Below are 6,763 nucleotides of genomic sequence, written 5' to 3'. Positions count from 1 at the left end.
AGCTTTCCAGCCACTCTTCCCCAAGACTGCCTTGGAGGGCATCACAGTTTCAGGATTCCCTTTTGACAAATACTATCTGTTTTCATAGAAAACAGTATTTTTTGTGGGGTGAAAAGAGTTAATAGAGTGAGCTGCAGTTTTGCAGTTTCTGAAGCTGAGATAATAATCACACCTCACTTTTCAGCTGCCCTTTCTTCCCGCTGGTGTATCAGACACTTTGTGTAGACACATAATGAAATGCAAACTGCCCCCGGGTGGCATATCTCAATAGAGCCAGCTCAGCAACTTTTGTTATTGCCAGTTCAACTCTTGGGTTTACTCTCCATTTCCAAAAGTGTCAGTGAATTTGTCGTTCAGGGAGAAAACCGGAGTGCAACCCTGCGCTCCGAAATAAACTGCCAGCCAGTTTTGGGGTAGCATTGGTAAAGAAGGGAAGAAACTCAAATGCCACTATTGCTTTCCAAAAAATCCTCAGTTCTGGATACTGCCTTCAAACCCATACAGCCCTCCTCTTCCAGATGGTGGCAAAGACTGATTGATTATAGGACTCTCAAGCTATGCCAGGTCATCACTCAAAATGCAGTCATCTCTGCCAAGCTGGCAGGCCCCGCTGGTCAGAGTTATTCCCATATGTCAGCGTAAGCCTTAATTCAGGGTGCTGGGTATGTCTTGCATGATAGAGGGCATTCAGCCTGGCAGAAAATGTCTCCCATCCGTTTTCCAGTTTTCTGAAAGCTTACGGCAAAGACCTAACGCTGCCCAGGCAGGGGAATATGGCTGGACCTGGCAAAGGCCAGTGGCAGAGCAGATTCCCATAGCAAGAACCAGAAGAACATTAAACGAACCTTGAAAGAGGCTGTGGCTGAATGAAGTTAAAATAGAAATAAAATTCTTCTGTCTGGGTTCTTCGGAAACAATGTTTTCCAAAAGTGAGGACAGTGAACATGTCCACTAATTCAGAAGCTGGAATTTAAATGGATTTATTAAAAAATGTGAATTTGGCATCTGCAGCAAGTCCTCCCTTGCACTATAGGTATATCTTGAGTGTTAGCAGTCCTGGCTTCCAGCAGAGAAGCAGCTAATAAAAATATATTTGAGGAAAACTTTATAGAGCTGAATTTTGAATTATTTTGAAAATACTGTCAATGTAATTTGCATTATTCCTCTTTAATATTTCTATTTCTGCACTGAAAAACTGATGGAATAAAGATTGGAGCATGATTCAGCTGAAGCTAATAGGCTTTGCTTCTAAATCATCCCTTCGCACAATTACAATTCTTGTGAATAGAATAAGTCACTCAATTCTTATTTTTCTTCTTGTTTAAAAACTAACTTGACCAGTAAAAGTTCTCCTTTAATTACAGCGATATTTCTTGAGCAAGACTGTAATTTTTACATGCAATCATCTTTCAGCTACAACTTATTGATCAAGTCATTCTCACCTCTGGGACGGTAATTGGGGGATGTCACCCTCAGACAGCACTCGGGCCAATTTCACACCAGTGCAATAACTTTTTCCAAGGACTTTTTCCATCAAACTTTGATACGTTTTGTGGGAACATGTCGATGTTGAAAATTCTGAATAAACACCAGTTTTTTTGCTGGAATCGTCCACTGCTGAAAAACTCTGCCAGCTTTACTCTCAATTTACCTTCACCAATTCCAAGAGGACTGTATGATGGAGAGGAGTAAAACACAGAATGTAACAAGAAAACAGAGGAAGTAAATGGAGGAGATAAGTTTTGGAAGTCTAAACCCCTAAAGGGGGCGAGATGGAGCGATGACGGGCAGGACAAAGTTAGGAAGAGGGAGCTTCATAAATTCCGAATTAATAAGAGAGCCCTTGAAAGAGTTTCAAGGGAAAGGTGCCTTCACAAATGTCCTTCTGCTGACAGGTAATGCACGCCGCACACCAAGCCAGCCAGCTGAAGGCAACAGCTGCTTCCATGAATTTTTCAACTGTTTGCGGAGTTGCTGTTGACTATTTTTTTGCTGATGCTCTCATTGACAACTGCCAGAAGTGGAATCGGTTCTTTTCTTTAGCTTTTAGATTGGTGTCTGAACACTCAAGAGTCTTTCCAGCTACATCAAAGTTGCAAAACATGCCACTCACTTTTAAGGTGGCTATAATCAAATACTTATTTTTCGGTGCTAATCCAAGTGGAAATTATTTAAATTAGATGGTATAAAGAATGTTTTAAAAGGCCCAGCATAAACTGTGCATATAATTATCGCTGGGGAATAATTTGAACATAATCTCTTGGGCCTCAGAGGAAAAGAGATCCCCAAAAATAAATACTGGATTGATGTCAAACTGGACTGTTCCTAAAAAGAGCTTCGGGGATCCAGGTATCTGACATTATAAACTACAGCAGTCCACTAGTGGTCCAAAATATTTGCTATATTGATCAAGCCAGGATTATGGAGAATTTTTCAAGAGTCCAGATGAAAACATTGAGATGAGATTCAGTCTCCAAAATCAGAATGATATAGTAGGACCTGCCTGCAGCAGAGGACGACTCCTCTGTAACACCAAACTGATCACCCTTCCTCTCCTTATCTTGCTCTGGGAATACACAAGATTTGGCAGCTGAAACATTAGCATCTTCGTTGCTTTCAAACCAGCTTCTCAGCTCAACTCCACGAATCAAGATCACTTTTGGTTAACTGAGGGAATTTTTGCCATCTTTGGGGACAATGACCTGTTCTCAGCTTATTCATGCCTTAATCTCCTTTATGAGTTGATGGTAATAATGTATCTGGGCAAGAAGTCTTGGGCATTTGGGAGATTTCAACAGCTATGGAGTAGCGCAACATCTCTCCTTAGCAATGCGATCTCCTACAAATCCATCACACTGGGATCTGCAGCAAGTTTAAGACCTTACCTTACCCTAGCGTCACTGGGGCAGCAGGCAGTGATAAGCTTCATGGTATTTCAGCTACATTCAGCTAATATCAGTAACACATGCTGTTGTAATTGCAAGATCTCAAACACATTAGCTGAAACTGTGCTACAGGAGAAAACCTCACGTACACAGTATGTCAGCTAAGTCAGTCTTCCCCTTGATCAACAATTTTAATTGGATGTTGCAACTGAATTTTCTTTCCATGTTAGCTGAAGAGGTTAGAAACAAAGCTCAAAACTGAACGCAAAAATTATACAGAATTAGCGTTTGTGTTCCAACATAAGATAGGAAACAGAAAGCTAAATTCTCTATCCTTAATTCATCTTATTGTGCTTTGTGTAGCCACTCTTGCAGAATCAAACATTATTAACACTACTTAGGCAAAACTCCTACTGCTTTTGCCGGCAGTTTTACTCAAGTAAGGTCTGTGTGATCGGGATAGCTACTTGCAAAGTCAACAGCTACAAACCTGTTCACTGCACACCTGTCACAAATGGAGTCTGCAATGTCTGGCTTTGCAAGAACAGTCCTATTTTCAAATGCAAGGTGCTCTAATGTGTAAAGCGTAGGAGAAAATCTATAAAAGGTGCTAAGGGCTGCAAATTGTTATGTTCCATGGGAGAAAGATGTAATGGTATAAAAAACTTTGCTGGTTACTCAAATGGAATAGCAAATTTCGTATGTTGAATTGTATTAGATGTAAACATAAACTACCTGTGAATCTTTCTAAAATGTGGCACTTGGTAAACTCAGCTTTTCTGAAGGAGGGGGGTGCAGTCCCAGAAATTCAGCTTTGCCCAGGGTAGTTGGGGTGTCTGAACACTGTTTGCACTCAAACAGATGTTGTGAAAACCCACTGTGAAACGATACACACATGTTCCAGGCACAATGGAGGAAATGGGAAAATTACTTCTATAAATCTGCAGGAAGGCCACACTGTTATGGCACCACGCTGCTTCTGAGTAGCAGCGCGAATGTGAATTTTGGCACCAGACTTATGAAATAAAGGCTCAAGGAGCACAATAAAATGGTTCTCTCTGCCTTTTAGAAGCAACTAAGTATCTCCAGCCTTCCAAAGAGTATGTCAGGATCAAGCAATACATCTGTGTTGGAGCAAGGAGGGACACCAGCCTTTGAGTTTTTGTCTGCCACAAAGCAAAAACAAACTGCAAGTTATTAATGGTTCCATTTGCACTTTTTTGGAAAAGCTTTTTCAGTTTCTTCCTCTGTTCTAACATATTGACATTGCCAGCACCCTCTGCTTGGATCCCAAAGGAAAAAAAGTATTTAATATGTATTTAATGTGTGATTCTCGGAGCTCCCAAATCAATAGCAAGAAGGATCGCAGAAAACTAAGCCACTGACGACTCCAGGGTTGCAGGGACATACAAAGAGGAAGAAATCATGCCCGTGACCTTATAGCCTCACAGACAAATAGACTTGTTTCCACAGAGACTTGCCTGTCCTGTGTGAGAGAAGGCTCTCCAGGCTCCTTCGAGCCACTGCCTGAAGCCGAAGCTCCTAGCTGTTGCTCTTCTAATCCTGTTAATGCCTGTCACCATGGGAGGTGGCACTGCTCATTTGAAACAAGTGAATCAAAGGTGTAATGAGACACAGGCAACCTTTTGCCTTTTGAACTCCCCAGGGTTCTTAATTAATCCACACCTCGTAACCACAACCAATGGTTTGCTGCAAGTCTTGGGAATACAGGGGAAAAAAACCCACAGTTTAATGCATTTTAGGAAAAAAGCCTGACTCCCTGAAGTGCCAAATCAGTTGGATTTCACAAAATTCAGACTTTTCATCTGCTTATGGTATTTATGTATGCTGTGTACCTGCCTGGCTGAAGGCCAGACTGCCTTGAATCTGTTGGCCTTCCCTCATAATGGGAATACTAGGCACCTCTTCTGAGAGAGCTTTTGGAAAGAGAGATCAGTTCTTCTTGGTTTATAATCATTGTCATAAAGAGAGCTTTCCCACTGCTCAGTTACAGCAGCAAAGAAAAGAAGAGGTAAAGAGCTTTTGAGGTATCTCAGAGGGAAAAAGCAAAGGTGTTCTGATACAGATTATTCTAAAAAGAAGCTCTGCTGTTTTGCCTTCCATTGTGCAGAGATGCTGCAGAAGAAGAATATGGCTGTGAAATGCATCAGCATGTTTTCTCTATGTACCATTGCAACAACTGCTGTAGAGATTAAAAAGTACCTTGTATCTTTAGTCTGTGGGTTGTGCAGAGCACGGCTCTGGCAATCCAGGTGTTTGAATAAGTAGGGGTTTACTCTCAGTTGGTGTTGCCACGTGTTGCCTTTACAGGAATTTGTGAGCATCAGCAGCAGGTAGGCAGCTGCCATCCAGAAAACGTGTTGATGAAGAGTAAGAAAAGGAAAATTTAGCTGCCATTGAAAGCATGGGAAAGGAACGAGTTTTAAAGTCGATGCAAAACTTAATCACAGTCTAAAGATTTTTAAAACCATTTTCATACTGGATTAACGAGAGAACAGTACTGACTTCTGCAGTAATTGTCACAATCCATCCATGCTCTCTACTAGACTTCCAGCCAGGCATCCCTGCTGTCCCCAGCCTTGCAAGTTCATGCCTGGTTTCTGCTGCAGTAAAACTGCCCAGAGAAGCTTAAGCACCCGTCTTGACTTGTGAGCCTCTGTGAAGATGCTCTGCCTACATTCTGACTCTGAGCATTTCTGCAATATTCACATGTTAATGCAAAATGTAATCTACAATATCCCATTTGAACAAACAGCAATCAATCTAATACACTACAGCTCAATTACTTCCTTGGTCTCTGTAACAGGTGCTGTCAAATAAATCTACTGAATAAATCAGTCCCATTGTAACCATTAGGAAGGCTTTTATAACTGCATTTGCTGAGTGGGAGGACATTTTTCTCTCAGTTTTTTTACTGACAGTCAGATAAAAAACATACTAATCAAGAGAGACATGCAATAAATGCCTTGGAGGTGAACTCCTGTTTATACTGAGGTCTCTTAATCCTCCACTCATTTGAGGATTCTGATGCTACCACGGCAAAGACAACCAAGCCCTTTGGATCCAATCCAGCTTTCATCATGGATGGACTGGGAGATGCCTAAAATACTGAGGCTGCCTGCATAGTATTTGCACACTGAGCACCTTTGCATCATTTATGCTTTATTCTTCTATCACAGCTTGTCCTTTCTTATTCCTGGCAGGAGACTCACAGGGACCTCCAGCAAGGGCATCTGCAGGGATGGAGCTGGTCCCCATTACAGAAAATATCTCTCTATGTATTTCTGTTACGCTACTGTACTATATTTGCAGCAAAATCCATCTTTGCTTTCTTGCCACTTTAAAAAATATTGCCCCTGAATACTTCCTTCCCCATTCTTGCTCCTTTTACTTTTAAAATGTTCATCAGAATGCACTGTATTTCTTTTCATAAAGCTCCATGATCTGGAAAATGGATCAAGAGAATGACACCTACTTAATATAGGTTTTTCCCCCTGCGGGGGTTGCTCTTTTTTCCCCCAATGCTTTGCAGTAAGATTAAGCAAGTGGAAGTGTCAGCTCTTTCTGAAATGAGAACAGTGCTGGGATTGCCTGTTGGCATCGTGCAGCACAGATACAGATGCACAACAATAGAAGATTAGCAGATAGCAGCTCTGCAACCATTATTCATTTAGCTGAAATGTAAATACTGCTCCTCTGGGGGAAAAATGGAGAGGCTGCCGCGAGCCAGGCAGGATAAAGTCTGCAGGACTCCAGGGGGTTTCAAAGTTCAGGAAGCAGAAGGTCAACAGAAAGAGGGTCTCTGAAGAGACCTCAAAAAGAGGACTGAACTAACAGGAAAAGTCACCCCAGTGCCA

The sequence above is a fragment of the Fulmarus glacialis genome, unplaced genomic scaffold, assembly GCF_000690835.1.
Source record: "Fulmarus glacialis isolate BGI_N327 unplaced genomic scaffold, ASM69083v1 scaffold37022, whole genome shotgun sequence".
Taxonomy (NCBI): domain Eukaryota; kingdom Metazoa; phylum Chordata; class Aves; order Procellariiformes; family Procellariidae; genus Fulmarus; species Fulmarus glacialis.
This window is presented reverse-complemented; position numbering follows the sequence as displayed.